Consider the following 19,588-nt stretch of genomic DNA (forward strand, 5'->3'; position numbering starts at 1 on the left):
GCTGCTTGTTCTCATTTTACCTCCTATCCTCTTAGTCCCCCTCTGTCCTCATTGTAATGCTCCCCCTTCTTTTTATTCTCCCTCCTCTGTTCTCTTAGTCCTTCCCCTCTCCTCATACCTCCCTCTTTACAATTCCCCAGTTAGTATACATAGACTGCTGCATACACTCTTGGGCAGATTTACAAACCCCTTGGGCCTCTTTCTTGTCCTATTGTGTCACATTTTTGGATGTAATGTTGGCAAATAATAATGCAGCAAATTTGAAATGTATTTGCAAAATGAGTCAGGGCCTTCCACTGAAATGTAGTAGTTATATTTTTGTAAAAATGAATATTTTTCTTAAACTTTTGTATTTGTTTCAAGCAATACTGTTAGTAGTGGAGGATAGCACTCTCAAAGCAATAGACTCATTAATGTCATCTTTTATGCGGCAATACGGGAAAATTAGGAGGCCTATTAAATACCTATCATTACCACAACATATAGGAGGCTTAGCCCTTCCTAATATTTGGCTGTACCACTGGGCGTTTTTTTTTTCAACAAATGGCTCCTATTCTTCATACAAAAACGACCGAGTCCATAACGATATCACCAGCAGTACCCTCCATCTATGAATTGCTACTAGGGAATAAACACCAAGGTCTTTTATTAAAACAAATAGAACCAAGCTATTTAAAAAAAAGAAATTCAAAACAATTGTTAGTTCTTGGAAAGTCTGGGTAAAGATCTCGAAATTCTTATCAATCCTGAAATATAATAGATATATTCCCCTTTGGGACTCCTTCCTTCTTCCTCTGCTAGTAAATGATGATATGGCAAAGAAATGGATTAGAGCAGGTATAAGAACGGTCTTGGATTTATGCGAGAATGTTGCAAACCTTCAATTTTCTTATATACGGATGAAATACGATATTCCCAATAGTCGCCAATTTAAATTTTATCAAATTAAAGCGATCCTGAAAGCTAAAATTCCTGAGATTTAATATGAAACAATACCTATTCTAGACATTTTGACTATTAAAACAGTAAAAATAGGGAAAATATATGATTTACTCCTAGAAAGAATAAATGATGATATAGAACATACAGAATCGTCATGGGCCACTAGACTTAATGATCCAAATGTGGATATCGATTATAGTTTGTTATTAACATCTGAGATAATTATGTCTTCAAATTTAAAAGCTCAGACATATAAAACGATTTTCAATTTATATTTTACCCCAGCAAAATTGTTTAAATGGGGTAAAAGATCGGATGATCTCTGTCCAAGATGCGCACAGGGCCCTGCAGATCTAATTCATATGTTTTATGGATGCCGGGTGTTAACTCCCCTTAACCTCATAACTGCTATTAAACATTCCTCCCCAGTGCTGCGCTGTCCATTAGAACTAGTGCTGAATGGACGTTCAATGGTCGTGCGCAGCACTGGGGAGGTAGTGCTGCCGTCGGCCAATGCACCGAGGCAGCACTTAAGGGGTTAAAAATGATTTGAATAAATTCTGGGAAGAATTATTTGGACATCAGCTCCCGGTGTCAGCTATGCTATGCATGTTGGGCTCTGATAATACACTTGGAATGAATAAAACTCAGGAATCATGTTTAAGTATTGGTGTAACTGTATATAAGATTTTATTAGCGGCTAGTTGGAAGGATGCAGTTTCCCCAACCTTCCAAATGTGGCTGGCAAGGTTTTTGGCTATATATAATCAAGAAACAGCAATATACTCATCTAAAGGAACGCACTCTCGAATGCGGGGTCAGAACATTTGGGAACCCGTTGAGAGATGGATGGATGCACGGGGTTAAGGGATGAACTACTTAATTATATTGTTTTGCTTGAAATTTACTTATCCTAGCAGTGTATATAGGTAAAACTACTGTGTCTATAAGTAGTGTTATACTGCCTTCTGATTCGTTTCTTTTTTTTCTTTTTTTTTTCTTCTTCCTATGTTTCTTGTATATTATCTTCCCGTCTCTGGATCCTGTATTCGCTTTATGTTTTGTATAAATTTTAAGCTGCTTATATGGATGATTATGTTATAGTATTTATGATTGTGAATTTAACTGTGATACTGTTCAATGAATACACTTAAAAAAAATGAAATGTAGTAGTTATATACGTGGAATGTGTTCAGTCACTTAAACATGTTGGTGTAGTAAATGTGTTTTGGTAAAATGTATGGTTTAAAATGTTTTGTCTAGAATCACACTGAGCATCTGTGCACATCAAGTAATTACACTTGCCCCTTTTTCAATAATCTCTCCTGTCTCTCCTCACAGTCTACCTCTCTCTGCTTATACTGTCCCCTCTCTCACTCGTTCGTTATTCTCACTTGTCTTTCCTCATAGTGCTGCTTGTTCTCATAGTCCCTCCTGTCCTCTTAGTCTCCCTCTGTCCTCATTGTCTCGTCTGTCTCCTAATACTCTCCCTTCTTTTTATACTGCCTTCTCTGTCCTCTCAATCCTCCCTCTCTCCTCATACCTCCCTCTTAACAATTCCCTAGTTAGTATACATAGACTGCTGCATACACTCTTGGGCAGATTTACAAGGCCCTTGGGCCTCTTTATTGTTTTATTGTGTCACATTTTTGGATGTAATGTTGGCAATAAATAATGCAGCAAATTTGAAATGTATTTGCAAAATGATTCAGGGTTGTCCACTGAAATGTAGTATGTATATACATGGAATTTGTATAGTCACTTGAACTTTTTTACAGTTGTAAATGTGTTTTGGTAAAATGCATGGTGTCATATTTTTTTGTTTAATAACACACTGTGTCTCTGTGTAGATTAAGGAATTATATTTGCCCCTTTTTTCATATTTTCTACACTGTTTTGTCCTACTCCCTCTTCTATCTTCTTACTCCTTTCTCTCTGATTATACTACCTATTTTTTCTTATATTGTCCTCTCTCCTTATACTTCTTTTTTCTCTTCATACTTGCTTTTCTTTTTGCATAGTTCCCCTACTCTTCATAATCTCTCCTGTCTTTATATTCACCCCTGTTGTCATGGTTCTTACTGTCTCCTCATGGTACTTTCTATTCTTATACACTCAGTCTTCTCCTATATTTTTCTTTTCTCCACATTTTTGACTCTCTCTTTATATTCTTTCTTCTTTTCTCATACATACTCTTCTCTCCCTATATTCTCCATTTCTTATTAATATTGCTCTTCTTTGCACATACTTCCCATTCTTTTCTTTTATTTTTTTCTCTTCTCATACTCTCCTCTCTCTGCTCACACTTCTCTCTTTTCTTATACTCCCGACTCTGTCCTAATATTCCTCTCTTTTCTTATTGTCATATTCCTCTCATCATTCTCCCCCTGTCCGTATAGTCCCCCTGTTTTCATACTCTCCTCTCTTTTCTCTTACTTCTCCCTGTCTCCTCATACTACCCTTTTTCTAATATTCCCTTTTGTCCTATACTCCTTCTCTTTGTGTTCGTCTTCTCCTGTCTCTCTTCATATTTTTTATCTGTTTTCATTTTGTCTTTTCTTTCTTTATACTTCCCATTTCTGTTCATATTGCCTGTTCTCTTCTCTCACTCTTCCTTGACTCCCTGGGTATATTCTGCAGCGCTTTCCTCATACTGACCTCTCTCTTTACATTTGTTTCTCTTTTCATACTCTTCCCTCTTTCGTCATACTCTTTTCACTCTTCATAATCTACCATCTGATTATACTCCTTTCTTTCTCTTCATAGTGTATCCTCTGTTCTTGTACACCCTTTTCTTCTTATGCACCACTTTTCCTCACATTATCCCTGCTCTCTGCATGTACTCTTCTTATACTGCCCCCCTGTCTTCTCATACTCTGTCTCTTTCTTCTTATACTCTCCCTTCTCTCCTCATACTGCCACCTTTCTCCTCAAACTCCTCCTTATCTCTTCATACTTTCTAGTCTTGTCATACTCTCTTTATCCCCTTATACTGCAGTGTCTGCTTATATTCTCTTTTCTATTTATATTTCCCGTTGTCTCATAGTCCTCTTTCTCTTGTTGTAACTCCTTCTATTTTCATACTCCTACCTTTGTTGTCATAATCTCCCCGCTCTTCATATAAGTGAATGAATGAATGAATGAATGAATACAACTTTATTTTTGGTTACTCAAAACCATTAAATTAGGGTGTCAAACTACAAATAAACATGATTGTCAGGCCGTAGTAGAAGAACAAACTTAAAAATAGATAAAATCAAAGACACAATTAAAAAAGGTTCATTAGTCCATTTCTATGTGGGCTGGTGAGTCTCGATAAATATAAGGTAATTGACCGGTGGCCTAGCTATGCGGGGCCATCAGTTTCTGGCGTGCCTGTTGAATGAATTTACTGAACACAGCCATATCTTTCACTGTTTCCATTGTGAATAGATAGTTGACGGCCTCCTTTATTTTTCTAATTCCTTGTCTAAGTAGAATTGGCTTTAGGTAGCGGTTGCGCTCGGAAGACAACCCCGGGCAGCAGAATAGGATATGTGCAAAACTCTCTTGTCTGTAGTTGCATAGGCGGCACTCGGAATGGGTTATATCAGATAACCCCATGGAATAAAGGTCTTTAAGAGGGAGAGGATGTAATCTGAGTGCTAAAATCCTGTTTACTGCTTGTTTTCCCACTGCTTGGGTAAGATGGAGTTTCAAGGTCTGTATCAACTGCGGGAGTTTTAGAGACTCGTGGAAGCCTCTTCATTCCAGTGCTTCCAAATCAGTTGTGCGCGAGCAAAGCCGGACTTGTTTTTTTGTTGCGCTTTTAATGGCAGCGTAGTTGATTAACTCGGGATCCCAATTATCCAGTGCAAGATTCAAAATTTCTTTGGCGGAGGAGAGACTGTTTGACCACGGATTCCCTGCTTCCAGAAATATATTCTTTATACTAAATTTCAAAGAGTTTTCTGGTGCCGCGGTAGTGAGGTAGTAGTATTTACTCATTAAGGCCAGTTCCTCAAGTTTTTGTTGTGACAGGCCGAATTCAAGCCTCACGAAGGTGTTTCTGGTGCAGGAAGGTAGATGGAATAGCTTTTTGTACACCGAGCAATGAATTTTTTCCAGAGTGCTTGATAGTTTTCCTTGGAAGTCCTGCTGGGCATAGTTCAATGATGGTATTAGCTTCGCCCTTAATACTCTTCGAATTGCTGTTGTCGTGGGGCTGTGTAGAGTGGCATGCAACTTCCCAAGGGCGTATGATATGCGTTTCCCTTTTGTCCGTATTTTGTCCAAGTGAACTCCCGGGCGCCCTGTCTCACTTAACCATACCCCCAAGTAATTATATTGTTGTGTACTGTCCAACGTCAACTTTCCTATTCTCCATTTTATCAGTTTTTTCTTCGGAAAAGAAACAAATATTACTATTTTTGATTTGGCTGCATTCACAATCAGTTTATTCTTTGTATTATAATTGCCTAGGGATGTTAAAGCTTTTTGAAGCCCTATTTTGGTGTGATCTAGTAATACCAAATCGTCGGCGTACTGCAATAATTGAATCTTAGTATGCCCAAGCCGGGGTGTTGCTAGTGATGCTCCAGTCAAAGCTTTGCCCATGTCTGCGGTGTATAAATTGAATAACATCGGGGCTAAAACGCATCTTTGCTTCAAGCCGTGATTGGTGTCAATTTTCTCTGTGGCTGCTGTATTTGACAGTTTCATTCTGACCCACGTTATTGAATATAGTGATATGATTGCTTTTAATAGAAGGGGGTCGATGTTCCAGGTTGCCAGTTTCTGCCAGAGAATAGAGCGGTCGACACCATCAAAGGCTGCAGTGTAGTCGATAAAGCAGGCTAAGATGGGAAGAGATTTTCGTGCCACTGCCTTATATGTTAGGTATGAGAGCGCAATGATATTGTCCACTGTTGAGGCTCCTGGTTTGAACCCTGTTTGGTAGAAGGGCAGAAGGCCTTCCTTTCTGACCCAATTTGAAAGCTCCGCTAGTAAAGTGCTTGCGTAGGCCTTTCCCTCAATGTCAAGGAGAGCAATCATGCAGTAGTTTTGTGGGTTTGATTTCGGCCCTTTCTTATAAATAGGGTGCAGAAGTGACCCTCGCCATGAGTCCGGGACGTTCCCTGTTGCTCGACATTCGGCATATAACATGGTCAAGTTTTCAGTCCAGAAGTTTGTATCTTCCCTGAACAGAGAGCCTGGCAGTCCATTAAGTCCCGGCGCCCCATTGGGTCTGATTTTTTTAAAAATTGTGTTGACTAATTTTTTTTCTGATGAACTCGGTTGCTTCGCAATATTTGGAGAGTTCTTGAGGTTGGTCAGTTGGGTTGCATTGTCCAGGTCTATATTTGGATGAGTTAAGCTACCTTCCTCTTGGTACAAGGATATCACATGAGCTGTCCAGATGTCAGCGTCAATTGAGTTCTCCCTCAGCGTGCTCCCTTGGTTTAGGGTGTTGAGGTATTTCCAGAACTCTTGTGTTTTGCTGGGACTCAACAATCCAAAGATCTTTAGCCATTTTGCTTCAATTTGATTCCGTTTTTCGATCCAAACTTGCTTTGAGTGTAGTTTGGCTGTTTCCTGAAGGAGTTTTTTGTCTTGAGTTAGGCCAGTTTTCAGGTAAAACCTTCGTTTGGTTCGCACTTGTTTCGCACTTTCACGGATTGCAGGGATATAACCAAGGTTATGCCTAGGATAAGAATTAACTTTATTTGTTTTTCCTCCTTGTAGATATAATACTAGATTGTGAGCAAACCGATCCCATTCTTTGATTGTGCCCCTATTTATTTCCTTTAGTGTGCCCTCCACCCATGCTTTTTTCCACTCCTCAAACTTGTGTATAGGAGCCGTGCCCCATTTGATCCTTCTCACCAAAATACACTGTTCAATACAGTTTGTTGATCCAATTTGTTTTAGCGTAAAATGGTTGACTGCTGTAGAATTTAAAGTTGTTATTAGAGACGCATGGTCACTTTCCTTCCACTGTACAACTTCATACCCTGTCATTAGCCTCTGTAGCCTGCTGCTTAGCAGGATGTAATCAATTGTGGTATGATTGTTGTATGTTGGCGGCAGAGCGTTTCTGGGGAGTTTTTTAGGAGTACGGAGTGGGCTGTTGACAACTGGTAGGCAAGCAAAAGGGCGTTAAATGCTCCCGTTGCGGAAGAAATATTGCTTTCAGCAGACTTTACCCCAATGTTATGGGTATTAAAGTCTCCGAGGATTATTGAGTCCATGTGAGCAAACTTTAAGAGGAGATTTTCAATGTTTACTAATAACTCGGAGAGATTATCCTTTGCTCCTGGTCCATTTGGATTGTAGTAAACATTGATTAACAGTATGGTCAATGGGCCTTTGTTTCATGAGAGACCTTTCAAAATGCCGGCCATGTACAAATTTGATGTTGTTTTTATTTCCCTAAATTGTATCTTCCGTGAAAGTCTGGTATATATTGAAATGCCTCCTGACGGTCTGCCAAAGATGTTCTCCTTAATAGCTGGTTTGTGGTAATCCGCGAATCCCCTTATTGAAACTGGTTTGATGGCCCATGTTTCTTGGATGCAGAGTATGTCAATTCCTGCATGGAACGGAGGTGATGCCGGCTGTTGTAATAGTTTTGATATTCCAGCTACATTCCAGGACATAATCGTCGTGGTCTGTCTACCAATTATCTCCATTTTTTGTATTATACCTGATAAGTCTGCCTGTCGGTGCACTGGTCTGTCCCTGATTGTAGTGGTGAGGAAGTTAGGAGTAGTGAATTAAGGCCCTGGGCACCCAGGACCAATCTTCAATAGCGTTGTTTTGTATTGAGCAGCTCCGGGTGCCTTTGCCCAGGTTTGTAGTGACCTTGATTAACCCATCGTTTATCAGTTTTGGGTTTGTTCCACTGTTGCTCCCATGAAGTATAGAGATTGTTTTTATTGGTGGATGTTGTGGCTCAGCTAACGGAGTCTCCCTTTGTGTGCCAGGTGTCCAGGGGTCGTTTAGATGCTTCGAATGGACGTGTTTCAACAACTTTGGGGTATTTTGTCGCCGGTCGGTTTATGATCTTTATGCCCCAGTCTTCCAATAGGTTCTTATTTCTTTTCAGGGTGTGAACCGTGTCTAGATTAGAAAAGAGCAGTTCTGTGGGTTTGTTAATATCACCTGGTCCTTGCGTGAGAAAGGAGACACTTTCAATATCTGTAGACTTTATATTTTCCAGGCCTGGGATGTTCGCGAAGAGTGTTAATAGGTTGCTACGGTTGAGTATGTCCCATTTACCCTGTGAGATATATTCTGGGTGGAGGCATAGTTTCAGGTCATCCTGTGTGTAGGGGATCTGGTTCTTATGTGCCCTATTTGCAGATGAATCTTGGCTCATTAAGTCCTGTGGGATTTTCAGTGCCATCGCGTTGGCATCATCCTTTGCGTGATTCCCGGTGTCCGATTTTAGTGTCGGGGGTAAAACTTCCCTTGCTCCAAGTGCTACAGTCTTGGTGAGGTCTTGGGAGTCCTTTTGGCCGATGCTCTGGTTGGCTTCCTTTATTGAGGTTTTACCTTTGCTGTGCAAGGCTTTGTCCCTCGTAGTGATCGGTGGGGGGCTATCTGCATGTAGTGCCTTAGATTCTGGCGGGACGTGGCTACCTACCCGCATTGTTTGTTCCTCGTGTTGATTAGGGTGCCCGCTGCTTGATGCGCCGCTTCTATCCCAGGATTTGGGCCGTTGGCATGTGCCTTTGTTTATGTTATCTCCAAGGATTGGTTCAAGGTTAGTTTTACCTAGGTTATTTGGCCAGATGATGTTTCCGTCGGGGGATGGTGACTTTTGGGGGGTGTTTGACTCAGAGTTATTCTTACTGTGTGTGGATGACTCTTTGGTTTCCGGTAATAGCCATAACCTGATTGAACCATTTTGATTGTAATTGCTTTTTTTTGTTTGTTTAGCTTTCTTAGTTTTTTCTTATTTTTCCGAGATAAGTGACCAGTGTCAAGGCTTAACTCCTGCAAAGTGTTTAAGTTTGCTTGTTCATTGACAATGGTGCTACTTTCATCTATAGTTATTTGTGGTGTCCTATTTGGTTGCTCTGCCGTCGTCCTTGTGGAGTCCTGCTGGATTTCGTTGCAGTTAAGGTGGACAGACGGCTTGTTTATCAACTTCAAAGTTTCGTTGCTCCTTTGCCTGCTGCTTTCTACCTTTAGGTCTTCAATTAATGTATTCATGATCCCGGGCAGTTTTTCCAAGCAAAGCAGCACGGGGCTACATCCACAGTCCTGCGGTTTGGGTGTAACTATATTATTTGCCTGAACGCTTTGGATTAGGGAGTTCAGATCTTCTAAGTTGGAGTCTATACCGGATATCAGTCCGGCGACTGTGTGAAGGAGACTTATCTGGACATCTAGCTTGTCGGCGTGCATTATGGCGGCATTTACCATTGAAGACAGTACGTCGTTGATTAACACAAGGTGATGATCAAGTTTGTCTGTCTGCCTTTCCATTGTGTGGTCCACCCCCTGTCCTTGGTGGCCGTGTCTAATGCCATTGTGATTGAGTCCAGAGCTACCAAAGTTTGGGTATTGAATTGCTGATGTTTGAAATGGCTCTGCGTGTGCACTAAGTGCTGAAGTACTGATTGCTCTGCTCTCCTTGGTGTGGGTTGTCCCTGTTGCATGTTGGTCTTCGATCTTGACGTCGCCAAAAGTGGCCCTTCGGGTGTCCCGGGTCTGTTGAATCGCTAAGGTGGGGGGGCTGGCTTGGCAAGCGTTGTTGATAGGCGTTGTTGGTGTTGTTTTTATTTGATCTATAGGGCCACCCGTTGCTATAATTATTTCTGGTGATAGCGGGATCGCTGGGCTTAAGGAAGTGTTCTTTTCCAATGGTTCAGCAGCTGTATCCGAAATAAATAAGGCGTTCTCTTGCTGGTTCGCACAAATAGGCGTTCTGTGGGAAAAGAAGTCTCGTATATCTCTATCACTGACGATATTGGTCAATGTTTTTCTGTGGCTGCATGAAAGTGAGCCCTTGTCTGGCATTGGCCCGTGTGGAGGTGTAGTCTGTCCTTGATGGGACTTATTTGCCCGGGAAGGTGCTATTGTCGTGTCTCCAATTTGAATCACCTCCACCTCTTCTTTAAACTCCACCTCCTCCTCTGCTGGTTCTTCTCTGTGACTAGACCCCATTGAGGCCCCCCCCCCCGCTAGAGGAGAAAAGCATTTTTTCCTTCAGGCTCTTTGCTGTCTTATGAGGTCGAGCTTTCTCTTGGCGTTGTAAGAGGTTCGAGTTTCTTGTTCTCATCTCTATATTCCACCAAGAGTGGGGATCCCGGGTCAGATCCAAATTGCTCCTGATTTCTCCTGCTCCCAAGACCCAGCCACTGCAGGGGCTGGACGTGTGTGCGGATTAATGCTACTCTGCTGTGAGTGTTGCTGCTCTCGCTATGTTTGTTGTTTTATACTAGTGGCGCCCTCACGGCAGCTGGCAGGGGAGCCCTCTGGTGGCTGACGCTCGGAGGGAAGTTGATGGGCTAGTCAGTGGAACCCTCTGCTGCGGCGATGTTTGGAATAGGGTGGGTTAGATTAGCCCAGCTTGTAGGTCGCCACGGCTCCAACACCCTCCGTGCTCCACCCGAGCTCTGTTTAATGGTGCTATTTAATAGTCTGTGGTTGCACCGAGGCTCTCCCTCACCCTCCCTCATTCATGGGGGGGGGGTCGTGCACTGCTATTGCTGCTCGTCTGCTTATTTTGCACTGAATAAGGGGGGTATCCGGTGGAGAGGTGAAGAGCGCCAAGTGCAGAGTGCTTCTCAGGGTTTTTTGTTTTTTTGATCAATGCAGTTCGGAGCACCCCCGCACTCCGCAGCACTTCCTTTCACTTAGCTAATTGGCCTTGTACCACCACTGTGGTCCCGGCTCCTGAGTCCCACTCCCGACTCCACCTGCAGTAATGCCACCGGTGCTCACGGTCAGCTGCTCCGGTAGCCACAAGCCACAATGGCCACAAGCCCCTGGACACAGTGATGGCTATGGTGGCGCTCAACAGCTTCTGTAGAATCAGCCGCTTTAGTCTCTGTGTTTCCTTTTTGTGGAGTTTAGCGCTTGATGCTTGGAGCTTGGCGCTTGCAGCTCACCGCTCGTGGCTGCAGTGCAGTGCGGGGCGGGGAGGGGAGGGGCTCACCGGCTGTAGCGCCGCTTGTGCCGGTGCCGGTGCGAAGGAGCCGCAATAAAGTGCCTGGGCTCCTGACCCCCCCAGGCCACTTTCTGTCTCTGCTGTCTCTGCTGGCTCGATGGCGAGATTGCTATGGCTCTCGAGGCTCGCGCGGCAGCTCCGACCCGGTCCCGGCCCGCTCTCAGTCCACTCTCCACTCTGCCTGCCCGTTCGTTCGTTCGCTCTGTGATCTGCTCTGTGGTCTTCTTATAAGTGATATAATAGTGCATTTCATATATTTATTTTTCTAAAGTGATATATATTTTTTATAATAGATTCTTTTGATCAGCACGCATTCAAAAACTGAAAAGAGGAAAGAACAAAAGAAAGCAGTTTATTTAAAGAGAAGTCATCTACAAGATTTACCTGAAGATCAATGTGTTAACAAAAAGAAAAAAGTCCTGGTCAGAAAACTAAGACTTTTCTGCGAAGATTGTTAAGCACAAAGAGTAGTGTGCACAAAGTAAAAAATAGTATTAGTGTATCTGCAACAAAGAGAAAAGAGAAGACCCATGGAAAATCATCTTCTGAAAAAAACGTGTATAGTAAAAGGAGGAAAAACCAATATAAGGAAATAAGGAAGAAGATGTTCTATAATAGAGTTGTGTCAAATTTAACTAAGTTAGTAAAGAATTGTAAAAAGAAAACAGCATTTTATAAGAAGAGGAAATGTATTGAAAATGTAGTTGAGAAAGCTTTTGAATTGAAAAACAAACTGTTTGTTTTAGTAATCAATAAGGCCAAAAGTAAGTGGAGAAGAGTAATTAACAGAAGTAATTTTTCTGAAGTTTTTTTGGGTGAATGGAAACATAGTTCAAGTTCTGAGCCTTTTTTTAATGAAGAGAGTTATCTTCACAGTAAGGATTTGTTTGCATGCAGTTGACACTACTGGTCATGCTTATCAGGTTAAAAATGGTTGTCCTACTGAAAAAGAGAATTTTTTTTCTAGAAATGTAGAAAAGATGTTAGCTGAGGAAGTTTTAGGGACACGTCCTAAAGCTCCAGTGTACACTTGGAATTGCTGTTGTATTTGTAGTGTATGGCACACAATTTCTTACGGAACTATACTAAGAAAAGTGTTAAACAAAAGATTAAGATGTTGCAAGGATTAGACCCTTGCAGAGTGAGAGAAAATACTGGTTTGCAAGGTCATTCTCTGGCTTGTCTTTCTAAAAAAGTATGTCGAAGTACTCACCATTTAAGGTTGTTAGCAGTACATCATACCAAAAAGAGGAAATTAGTTAGAAGGTTGTATTAGGCAAAAAGTCAGGCACTAATGTTAAAAAAGTTGAACAGTGCTCTTTTGCGTGGATCTCTATCAGATGTAGTGAACGTTTGTGATGAAATTCAGGTTAGTTACTTTGGTCCTGAAGAAGACAGTGCATAAATTGATGCGTTAGTAGAAGGAAATGTAGAAGAGAATGTACAACACTGTAGTACAGAAGAATTTGAGCAAGAAATTACAAAGTTCAAGGTGATTTCAGGTGAAACACCAAATTATTCTTGTATTTGTTGTCGACGTACTCAATATAAAAATCAGACCAGGAATGTTGATCTGTATTTAAAATGTGAAAAGGAAAATAATATGGAGTGGATGGAATGTGCAACTTATTTGTTGGTAGAGAATTGTTTTGATTTGGGTTCTGATCAGCGTATTTGTAAATATTGTTATAACAAATTAGACGAGAATGAAATGTCTGCAAGAGCTGTGCATAATAATTTTGAGTTGGTAAATATTCCTTCTGAACTGATGGAGTTGAATATTTATGAGTCTATTCCTATTCAATGTGTGCATTCTTTTCAGGCTAATGTTCGTATGGAGCCTAAGACAGGGAAATTGACTCCTTCAGATTTACAGAGAGGATTAAAGGGAAGAGTTGTACATTTGCTACTATTTGCCACTAGATTTAAAGAAAAATATTGAAACTATTGGTATAGAAAATGTAGAAGATGAACCTTTAGTTATTCTTGTTAATGGCGTTCCTACTAAGAGTAAGAAAATCTGACAGGAATCAGTGGATGTTAAGAAAGTGAAAAAGGCAACGTTGTATCTGATAAAAAATATTCAATATTATAAAAATGAGAGAAGAAGAAATAACTGTAGAAGAAGATAGTGACTTCTACTGATGAGGGAAGCTATCCCGAAACCCGAGACATGTCTCGGGCGATATCCTAAAACCCGGGACATGTATCGGGTCTAGAGATTCATCAGTCCTACAAGTACCGACTTGCACCCACCTGGGTGATCCACTAAAGAACTCCAAGTACCAGAGCCCCGAGGGGCGATCCGGAGGAGGTGCTAGCCGTGTGCGCTCCATTGATGACTAAACACAATATGGCTCCCTTGAGCTTTGGGCCGACGGGCTCTTGGACGACGCACCTGCGTGCCGGTTCTGGCATCGAGGCCTTTGACTGTTGTGTGGCAGCCTTCTCTTCCACCCCTAACGATCTTTCTCTACTGATGAGGGAAGCTATCCCAAAACCCGAGACATGTCTCGGGCGATATCCTAAAACCCGGGACATGTATCGGGTCTAGAGATTCATCAGTCCTACAAGTACCGACTTGCACCCACCTGGGTGATCCACTAAAGAACTAAAAGTACCAGAGTCCCGAGCGATCCAGAGGAGGGGCTAGCGGTGTGCGCTCCATTGATGATTAAACACAATATGGCTCCCTTGAGCTTTGGGCCGACGGGCTCTTGGACGACGCACCTGCGTGCCGGTTCTGGCATCGAGGCCTTTGACTGTTGTGTGGCGCCCTTCTCTTCCACCCCTAACGATCTTTCTCTACTGATGAGGGAAGCTATCCCGAAACCCGAGACATGTCTTGGGCGATATCCTAAAACCCGGGACATGTATCGGGTCTAGTGATTCATCAGTCGTACAAGTACCAACTTGCACCCACCTGGGTGATCCACTAAAGAACTACAAGTACCAGAGTCCCGAGGGGCGATCCGGAGGAGGGGCTAGTGGTGTGCGCTCCATTGATGACTAAACACAATATGGCTCCCTTGAGCTTTGTGTTGACGGGCTCTTGGATGACGCACCTGCTTGCCGGTTCTGGCATCGAGGCCTTTGACTGTTGTGTGGCGGCCTTCTCTTCCACCCCTAACAATCTTTCTCTACTGATGAGGGAAGCTATCCCGAAACCCGAGACATGTCTCGGGCGATATCCTAAAACCCGGGACATGTATCGGGTCTAGAGATTCATCAGTCCTACAAGTACCGACTTGCACCCACCTGGGTGATCCACTAAAGAACTACAAGTACCAGAGTCCCGAGGGACGATCCGGAAGAGGGGCTAGCGGTGTGCGCTCCATTGATGACTAAACACAATATGACTCCCTTGAGCTTTGGGCCGACGGGCTCTTGGACGACGCGCCTGCGTGCCGGTTCTGGCATTAAGGCCTTTGACTGTTGTGTGGCGGCCTTCTCTTCCACCCCTAACGATCTTTCTCTACTGATGAGGGAAGCTATCCCGAAACCCGAGACATGTCTCGGGCGATATCCTAAAACTCGGGACATGTATCGGGTCTAGAGATTCATCAGTCCTACAAGTACCGACTTGCACCCACCTGGGTGATCCACTAAAGAACTACAAGTACCAGAGTGCCGAGGGGCGATCCAGAGGAGGGGCTAGCGGTGTGCGCTCCATTGATGACTAAACACAATATGGCTCCCTTGAGCTTTTGGCCGACGGGCTCTTGGACGACGCACCTGCGTGCCGGTTCTGGCTTCGAGGCCTTTGACTGTTGTGTGGCGGCCTTCTCTTCCACCCCTAATGATCTTTCTCTACTGATGAGGGAAGCTATCCCGAAACCCGAGACATGTCTCGGGCGATATCCTAAAACACGGGACATGTATCGGGTCTAGAGATTTATCAGTCCTACAAGTACCGACTTGCACCCACCTGGGTGATCCACTAAAGAACTACAAGTACCAGAGTCCCGAGGGGCGATCCGGAGGAGGGGCTGGCGGTGTGCGCTCCATTGATGACTAAACACAATATGGCTCCCTTGAGCTTTGGGCCGACGGGCTCTTGGACGACGCACCTGCGTGCCGGTTCTGGCATCGAGGCCTTTGACTGTTGTGTGGCGGCCTTCTCTTCCACCCCTAACGATCTTTCTCTACTGATGAGGGAAGCTATCCCGAAACCCGAGACATGTCTCGGGCGATATCCTAAAACCCGGGACATGTATCGGGTCTAGAGATTCATCAGTCCTACAAGTACCGACTTGCACCCACCTGGGTGATCCACTAAAGAACTACAAGTACCAGAGTCCCGAGGGGCGATCCGGAGGAGGGGCTAGTGGTGTGCGCTCCATTGATGACTAAACACAATATGGCTCCCTTGAGCTTTGGGCCGACGGGCTCTTGGACGACGCACCTGCGTGCGGGTTCTGGCATCGAGGCCTTTGACTGTTGTGTGGCGGCCTTCTCTTCCACCCCTAACGATCTTTCTCTACTGATGAGGGAAGCTATCCCAAAACCCGAGACATGTCTCGGGCGATATCCTAAAACCCGGGACATGTATCGGGTCTAGAGATTCATCAGTCCTACAAGTACCGACTTGCACCCACCTGGGTGATCCACTAAAGAACTTCAAGTACCAGAGTCCCGAGGGGCGATCCGGAGGAGAGGCTAGCGGTGTGCGCTCCATTGATGACTAAACACAATATGGCTCCCTTGAGCTTTGGGCCGATGGGCTCTTGGACGACGCACCTGCGTGCCGGTTCTGGCATCGAGGCCTTTGACTGTTGTGTGGTGGCCGTCTCTTCCACCCCTAACGATCTTTATCTACTGATGAGGGAAGCTATCCCGAAACCCGAGACATGTCTCGGGCGATATCCTAAAACCCGGGACATGTATCGGGTCTAGAGATTCATCAGTCCTACAAGTACCGACTTGCACCCACCTGGGTGATCCACTAAAGAACTACAAGTACCAGAGTCCCGAGGGGCGATCCGGAGGAGGCGCTATCCTCCTTCTTCTACAACAAAATTGCCGACATCCACAACAGCTTTGAGAATTCTCCCAGCGTTCAACCTGCCCCACCCCCTTCAGATCCTACCCCTCCAACTAACAACCTCAGCACCTGGAACCCAATCACCACTGAAGACACCATTCGCCTCATGAACTCAATCCACTCTGGCTCGCCTTCTGACCTCTGTCCCCACCACATCTTCAACAAAGCTGACTCCATCATCGCACCCCAACTCCGCGATGTCATCAACTGCTCTTTCAACTCTGCCACCTTTCCAGATAGCTGGAAACACGCCGAACTCAGCGCCCTTCTGAAGAAACCCACAGCAGACCCCTCAGAACTGAAAAACTACTGACCCATATCCCTCCTCCCTTTCCCGGCCAAAGTCATCGAGAAAGCCGTCAACAGCCAGCTCGCCGCCTTCCTTGAATCCAACAACTCCCTTGATCCATCTCAATCCGGGTTTTGAGCCAAACACAGCAACGAAACCGCCCTCATTGCAGCCACCGACGACATCCGAGCACTCCTGGACAACGGAGAAACAGTGGCCCTCATCCTACTCGACCTTTCCGCCGCTTTCGACACAGTCTGCCACAGCACCCTTATACATCGCCTCAGCAACATCGCCATACAAGGAAAAGCCTTGAACTGGATCATCTCATTCCTCGCTGGGAGAACTCAAAGAGTCCGACTTCCCCCATTCTACTCAGAGGCCACCGAAGTCATCTGCGGCGTACCTCAAGGATCCTCACTCAGCCCCACCCTCTTCAACGTCTACATGAGTCCTCTCGCCTCCATCGCGCGTCAACACAACCTCAACATCATCTCTTACGCCGACGACACCCAGCTAATCCTTTCCCTTACCAAAGACCCCAACACCGCCAAAACCAATCTTCACGAAGGCATGAAAGAAGTAGCCGAATGGATGAAACAGAGCCGCCTAAAACTCAACTCAGACAAAACGGAGGTGCTCATCCTAGGATCTTCCCCCTCAGCGTGGGACGACTCTTGGTGGCCTTCCGCTCTGGGCACAGCACCCACACCCACAGACCATGCACTTAACCTTGGCTTCATCCTAGACTCCTCTCTCTCGATGTCCAGACAAGTCAACGCAGTCTCGTCCTCCTGCTTCAACGTACTTCACATTCTCAAAAAGATCTTCCGCTGGATCCCCCTCGAGACAAGAAAGACTGTCACCGATGCACTGGTCACGAGTCGACTGGATTATGGTAACACACTTTACGCCGGAATCACAACAAAATTACAGAAAAAACTCCAGCGCATCCAAAACGCGTCAGCGAGACTCATATTAGACATCCCGCGCCAAGATCACATCACCGGACATCTAAAAGACCTCCACTGGCTTCCCATCAACAAAAGAATTACTTTCCGCCTTCTCACCCATGCACACAAGGCCCTCCACAATCTAGGTACCGAATGCCTCAACACTCGACTGTCCTTCTACAAACCCACCCGCCAACTAAGATTGTCCAATCAAGCCCTCGCCGCAGTCCCGCGCATCCGGAAATCCACCATGGGTGGCAGATCCTTCTCCTTCCTGGCTGCCAAGACCTGGAACTCACTCCCCACCCACCTCCACCTTACTCAGAACCACATCTCCTTCAGAAAAGAACTGAAAACCTGGCTATTCGACAAATAATGAACCCCTCCCTCTAGCGCCTTGAGACCCTCTGGGTGAGTAGTGCGCTATACAAATGCCCGAACTTGAACTTGAACTAGCGGTGTGCGCTCCATTGATGACTAAACACAATATGGCTCCCTTGAGCTTTGGGCCGACGGGCTCTTGGACGACGCACCTGCGTGCCCGTTCTGGCATCGAGGCCTTTGACTGTTGTGTGGCGGCCTTCTCTTCCACCCCTAACGATCTTTCTCTACTGATGAGGGAAGCTATCCCGAAACCCGAGACATGTCTCGGGCGATATCCTAAAACCCGGGACATGTATCGGGTCTAGAGATTCATCAGTCCTACAAGTACCGACTTGCACCCACCTGGGTGATCCACTAAAGAACTACAAGTACCAGAGTCCCGAGGGGCGATCCAGAGGAGGGGCTAGCGGTGTGCGCTCCATTGATGACTAAACACAATATGGCTCCCTTGAGCTTTGGGCCGACGGTCTCTTGGACCACGCACCTGCGTGCCGGTTCTGGCATCGAGGCCTTTGACTGTTGTGTGGCGGCCTTCTCTTCCACCCCTAACGATCTTTCTCTACTGATGAGGGAAGCTATCCCGAAACCCGAGACATGTCTCGGGCGAAATCCTAAAACCCGGGACATGTATCGGGTCTAGAGATTCATCAGTCCTACAAGTACCGACTTGCACCCACCTGGGTGATCCACTAAAGAACTACAAGTACCAGAGTCCCGAGGGCCGATCTGGAGGAGGGGCTAGCGGTGTGCGCTCCATTGATGACTAAACACAATATGGCTCCCTTGAGCTTTGGGCCGACGGGCTCTTGGACGACGCACCTGCGTGCCGGTTCTGGCATCAAGGCCTTTGACTGTTGTGTGGCGGCCTTCTCTTCCACCCCTAACGATCTTTCTCTACTGATGAGGGAAGCTATCCCGAAACCCGAGACATGTCTCGGGCGATATCCTAAAACCCGGGACATGTATCGGGTCTAGAGATTCATCAGTCCTACAAGTACCGACTTGCACCCACCTGGGTGATCCACTAAAGAACTACAAGTACCAGAGTCCCGAGGGGCAATCCAGAGGAGGGGCTAGCGGTGTGCGCTCCATTGATGACTATAGCGACTTGCCATCTGGTCAAATTGAAAAAGTGGATGTGTCAGGAATTGAAAAAATCTACGAACATTACAGTGTTCATCCACTTCATTCTAAAGAAGTGATGGGGAATACTATAGAGTTATTCCAAATAAAAGAAGCAAAGGGAAGTCCCATTAGTGTATGGGGAAAAAAGCTTGGAAGCTCATTGTAATGTAATGTAAAGCACATTTCTATAGCGCTCCTATCACTCCAGGGAGTATCTTGGCGCTTAACCAACCCAGATGGACGGGTAGGGGGCAAGATGATGAGTGACCTATTACATCACACTACTAGATCAAGGCTCTGCAGGCGACATCAGTTAAAGAAAAGACTCAAGTTTTTAATGCTTTCCTGAAGTGGGTCTCCTGGGATAATGCTCTTAGGGAGGGTGGTAACTGATTCCAGGCCTTAGCGCCCAGAAAGAAGAGGGATCTGCCACCTCTTGTAGTCAGCTTAAAGCGAGGGATAGTAAGCAAGTTCTGGCTAGCAGATCTCAGACAGCGGGTGGGGTGATATTTCTTAAACCCGTTGCAGAGGTATTTAGGTCCTTGCTGTTGGAACGCCCTGAATGTGATGACAAGTATCTTAAATAAGATCCTTTTACTAATAGGCAGCCAATGTAGCGCCTTCAGGGCCGCTGAGGCTGAGGATCTACGTGGCCAGCGTAGTACTAGGCGCGCAGCGGCATGTTGGAC

The sequence above is a fragment of the Lissotriton vulgaris genome, chromosome 3_1, assembly GCF_964263255.1.
Source record: "Lissotriton vulgaris chromosome 3_1, aLisVul1.2, whole genome shotgun sequence".
In the NCBI taxonomy this organism is placed as follows: Eukaryota; Metazoa; Chordata; class Amphibia; order Caudata; family Salamandridae; genus Lissotriton; species Lissotriton vulgaris.